General features: G+C 54.2%; 2 pseudogenes; both read left to right on the top strand.

The window, feature by feature from the left end:
* The first annotated feature begins 793 nt into the window (after window positions 1–793).
* Window positions 794–910, top strand: LOC137329919 (U2 spliceosomal RNA; annotated as a pseudogene).
* A 1,294-nt stretch (window positions 911–2,204) lies between these two features.
* LOC137329292 (U2 spliceosomal RNA) lies at window positions 2,205–2,321 on the top strand (annotated as a pseudogene).
* The last annotated feature ends 2,679 nt before the right edge of the window (window positions 2,322–5,000 follow it).

Below are 5,000 nucleotides of genomic sequence, written 5' to 3'. Positions count from 1 at the left end.
ACCGGGGAGAGTTGCCTCAAGTCCCTGAGGGACCTGGACACGAGGCCGAATACACACGCACGCCTGCTGCACTGGCAGCAGCGACCAACAGGGGGCTGACCGGCTGATCCTTCCCTTTCACAGGCAGGCTTTTGGCCCTCGCTCAAACGACAAAGGTGTTCAGAAGGAAGTCCTGGGGGGAAGGCAGGCAGGGAGGGACGGACACAGGGAAGTCCGCACAAAACAGGTCCCCTGGAACCTCTGACCCAGAAAACCGGGTTCCTGGTGAAAGCAGTCCTGCCACTGACATGACAATGGACAGGGCCCGACAGCTTGAGACACATCTTTCTTTCAATAAGCAAGTTCTTTTTAAAAAAGTTTCCTTCCACAGCAGCTCTGAGTGTGAGAGAGAGAGAGGAGAGAGAGAGACACTGACTCACTGACTGACACCGACACACACACACACACACACACACACATATTATTTATTATTATTTTAAACGACAAAGGTGTTCAGAAGGAAGTCCTGGGGGGAAGGCAGGCAGGGAGGGACGGACACAGGGAAGTCCGCACAAAACAGGTCCCCTGGAACCTCTGACCCAGAAAAACGGGTTCCTGGTGAAAGCAGTCCTGCCATTGACATGACAATGGACAGGGCCCGGCAGCTTGAGACACATCTTTCTTTCAATAAGCAAGTTCTTTTTAAAAAAGTTTCCTTCCACAGCAGCTCTGAGTGAGAGAGAGAGAGAGAGAGAGAGAGACACTGGCTCACTGACTGATACTGACACCGACACACACACACACACACACACATATTATTTATTATTATTTTTAATTGATTTTTAGAACAGGGAGATGGAATGGGGGCTTGCTCCGTCCACTCCACGCATCGACCCAGTATTGCAGTGTCTCTGGGAACGGTGCAGCTCCCCGTGGGGAGATATTCAAAAGGAAAATCAGCTCTTTCCCAGTGTCTCTGTGTGTGTGTGTGTGTGTGTGTGTGTGTGTATTATTACTGAGAATAAAGCTGATATCTCTCTCTCTCTCTCACTCAGAGCTGCTGTGGAAGGAAACCTTTTTAAAAAGAACTTTCTCAGCTCAGTGGTATTTTTTTCTTCTCCATGGCTGAGTGCCGCTCGCACGTAGCGATACAATTCAAAGTGCAAAATAACTTGGCGTCGTTGACTTTAAACAAGCAGGGTCTGCTTCCAAATGAAAGCTGCGCTCCCGAACTGGACTGACTGACTGACTGTCTGTCTGTCTGTTTGTCAAGGGGAGGAAAAGGCGGCGGTGGTGGTGAGGGTGGAGCTTTACGCTCAGGAGGGGAGATTTTCTTTCAGAGGTGCCAATTAATCTGCAGCAGAAAGTCATCCCCCCCCGACCGGGATTCGAAGCCCGGTCCTGACCACGAGACCACCGGGGAGAGTTGCCTCAAGTCCCTGAGGGACCTGGACACGAGGCCGAATACACACGCACGCCTGCTGCACTGGCAGCAGCGACCAACAGGGGGCTGACCGGCTGATCCTTCCCTTTCACAGGCAGGCTTTTGGCCCTCGCTCAAACGACAAAGGTGTTCAGAAGGAAGTCCTGGGGGGAAGGCAGGCAGGGAGGGACGGACACAGGGAAGTCCGCACAAAACAGGTCCCCTGGAACCTCTGACCCACAAAACCGGGTTCCTGGTGAAAGCAGTCCTGCCATTGACATGACAATGGACAGGGCCCGGCAGCTTGAGACACATCTTTCTTTCAATATGCAAGTTCTTTTTAAAAAAGTTTCCTTCCACAGCAGCTCTGAGTGAGAGAGAGAGAGAGAGAGAGAGAGAGACACTGACTCACTGACTGATACTGACACCGACACACACACACACACACACACACACACACACACACATATTATTTATTATTATTTTAAACGACAAAGCTGTTCAGAAGGAAGTCCTGGGGGGAAGGCAGGCAGGGAGGGACGGACACAGGGAAGTCCGCACAAAACAGGTCCCCTGGAACCTCTGACCCAGAAAAACGGGTTCCTGGTGAAAGCAGTCCTGCCATTGACATGACAATGGACAGGGCCCGGCAGCTTGAGACACATCTTTCTTTCAATATGCAAGTTCTTTTTAAAAAAGTTTCCTTCCACAGCAGCTCTGAGTGAGAGAGAGAGAGAGAGAGAGAGACACTGACTGACTGACTGATACTGACACCGACACACACACACACACACACACACATATTATTTATTATTATTTTTAATTGATTTTTAGAACTGGGAGATGGAATAGGGGCTTGCTCCGTCCACTCCACGCATCGACCCAGTATTGCAGTGTTTCTGGGAACGGTGCAGCTCCCCGTGGGGAGATATTCAAAAGGAAAATCAGCTCTTTCCCAGTGTCTGTGTGTGTGTGTGTGTGTGTGTGTGTGTGTGTGTGTATTATTACTGAGAATAAAGCTGATATCTCTCTCTCTCTCTCTCTCTCTCTCTCTCACACTCAGAGCTGCTGTGGAAGGAAACCGTTTTAAAAAGAACTTTCTCAGCTCAGTGGTATTTTTTTCTTCTCCAAGGCTGAGTGCCGCTCGCACGTAGCGATATAGTTCAAAGTGCAAAATAACTTGGCGTCGTTGACTTTAAACAAGCAGGGTCTGCTTCCAAATGAAAGCTGCGCTCCCGAACTGGACTGACTGACTGTCTGTCTGTCTGTCTGTCTGTTTGTCAAGGGGTGGAAAAGGCGGCGGTGGTGGTGAGGGTGGAGCTTTACGCTCAGGAGGGGAGACTTTCCTTCATGCCAATTAATCTGCAGCAGAATGTCATCCCCCCCGACCGGGATTCGAAGCCCGGTCCTGACCACGAGACCACCGGGGAGAGTTGCCTCAAGTCCCTGAGGGACCTGGACACGAGGCCGAGGACACACGCACGCCTGCTGCACTGGCAGCAGCGACCAACAGGGGGCTGACCGGCTGATCCTTCCCTTTCACAGGCAGGCTTTTGGCCCTCGCTCAAACGACAAAGGTGTTCAGAAGGAAGTCCTGGGGGGAAGGCAGGCAGGGAGGGACGGACACAGGGAAGTCCGCACAAAACAGGTCCCCTGGAACCTCTGACCCAGAAAACCGGGTTCCTGGTGAAAGCAGTCCTGCCCCGCCCTGCCATTAACATGACAATGGACAGGGCCCGGACCAGGCGCAGCGGACGGTAGCGAGCAGTCGGAGGGTGAAAATCCGCCAGTGGGTGAAAAGGAGAGCCGTGCGGTGAGAGGAGGCGGAAAGCGGTTCGCAGACTTTCGCTGTACCTCCGGCGGGCAGCGCCGCACCTCCGAGCGCTCGGTACCGTCCGCTGCGCCTCGTCCTGCCGCACGCGACGAGCCGTCCCCGGAGGAAATCGGCCTCGGCCTTCCTGAGATATCAGTCTCCAGGTGGGACAGAAAAACCGGGGGCCCCCGGCTCGCTTTCGGCGGCCCGCTAGTCGACTTCCCGTCGTGCGAACGCGATCCTTCCGGTACCCTTCGGTGCCCCTTGCCCGACTCTAGCTCCGGTGGTAAAGCGGAGTCGGTCGGTCTGACGGCCGCCGAGTTAGCAGGCGGAAAGCGGTTTGCAGCCTTTCGCTGTACCTCCGGCGGGCAGCGCCGCACCTCCGAGCGCACGGTACCGTCCGCTGCGCCTCGTCCTGCCGCACGCGACGAGCCGTCCCCGGAGGAAATCGGCCTCGGCCCTCCTGAGATATCAGCCTCCATACGGGCGTCACAAATCAGTGGATATGGTCAGCTGCAAAGCAGTGTCATTACAACCTTTCATAAACGACAGGGCAGCACCGCACTGCACTGCACTGCACCGCACCCCACACTACATCACACTTGCCTGCCTGCCAGCCTGCCGCTGCCTACTCTCACCAGCGGACCAAAGTGAGGATAACACCCCGAAGCAAGCATCTCCCTTGCCGCCCACCAGCCCACACCAATCCCCTTGCCTGCCTCCCACAAATTCCACCAGCGAGGCAAAGTGAAAATCAACCCCCAAAAAACGCACTCCACACCGGCCATCGCCCGCTATACACCCCCCCCCCCCGGGGCGAATATTAAGCCCGAGAACACCGACTGTAACCAACCGCAGTGAAAAGTTGAAGTGGCAACTCATTAACCAGATTTACACTTGGCAACTCATAAACCAAATGAACAAAAAATCTGGTTAATGAGTTGCCCAAAATAAATCTGGTTAATGAGTTGCCACTTCAACTTTTCACTGCGGTTGGTTACAGTCGGTGTTCTCGGGCTTAATATTCACCCCGGGGGGGGGGGGGGGTGATTCTGGGGGTAGTGTCCGGGAGGGTGAGCCTTTTATTCGGCAGGAGGCGTGTGGGGAAATCATCAACCTGTCAGACGATGAGTTGTCACAAACGCCATTGCTTAATGAAAGCTGCGCTCCCGAACTGGACTGACTGTCTGACTGTCTGTCTGTCCGTTTGTCAAGGGGAGGAAAAGGCGGTGGTGGTGGTGGTGAGGGTGGAGCTTTACGCTCAGGAGGGGAGACTTTCCTTCATGCCAATTAATCTGCAGCAGAAAGTCATCCCCCCCCGACTGGGATTCGAAGCCCGGTCCTGACCACGAGACCACCGGGGAGAGCTGCCTCAAGTCCCTGAGGGACCTGGACACGAGGCCGAGGACACACGCACGCCTGCTGCACTGGCAGCAGCGACCAGCAGGGGGCTGACCGGCTGATCCTTCCCTTTCACAGGCAGGCTTTTGGCCCTCGCTCAAACGACAAAGGTGTTCAGAAGGAAGTCCTGGGGGGGAGGGAGGGAGGCAGGGAAATCAGCACAAAGCAGGTCCCCTGGAATCTCACACCTGCGTCCCAGAAAACAGGTCTCCTGGTCAAAGCAGTCCTGCCCCGTCCTGCCATTAACGTGACAATGGACAGGGCCCCGGCAGCTTGAGACACATCTTTTTTTCAATATGCAAGTTCTTTTTAAAAAGGTTTCCTTCCACAGCAGCTCTGAGTAAGAGTGAGAGAGAGAGAGAGAGAGAGAGAGACACTGACTGA

Source organism: Heptranchias perlo, chromosome 12, assembly GCF_035084215.1.
Source record: "Heptranchias perlo isolate sHepPer1 chromosome 12, sHepPer1.hap1, whole genome shotgun sequence".
NCBI lineage: Eukaryota > Metazoa > Chordata > Chondrichthyes > Hexanchiformes > Hexanchidae > Heptranchias > Heptranchias perlo.
Note: the sequence above shows the minus strand (reverse complement) of the source record. Positions and strands in the feature narration are given on the sequence as shown.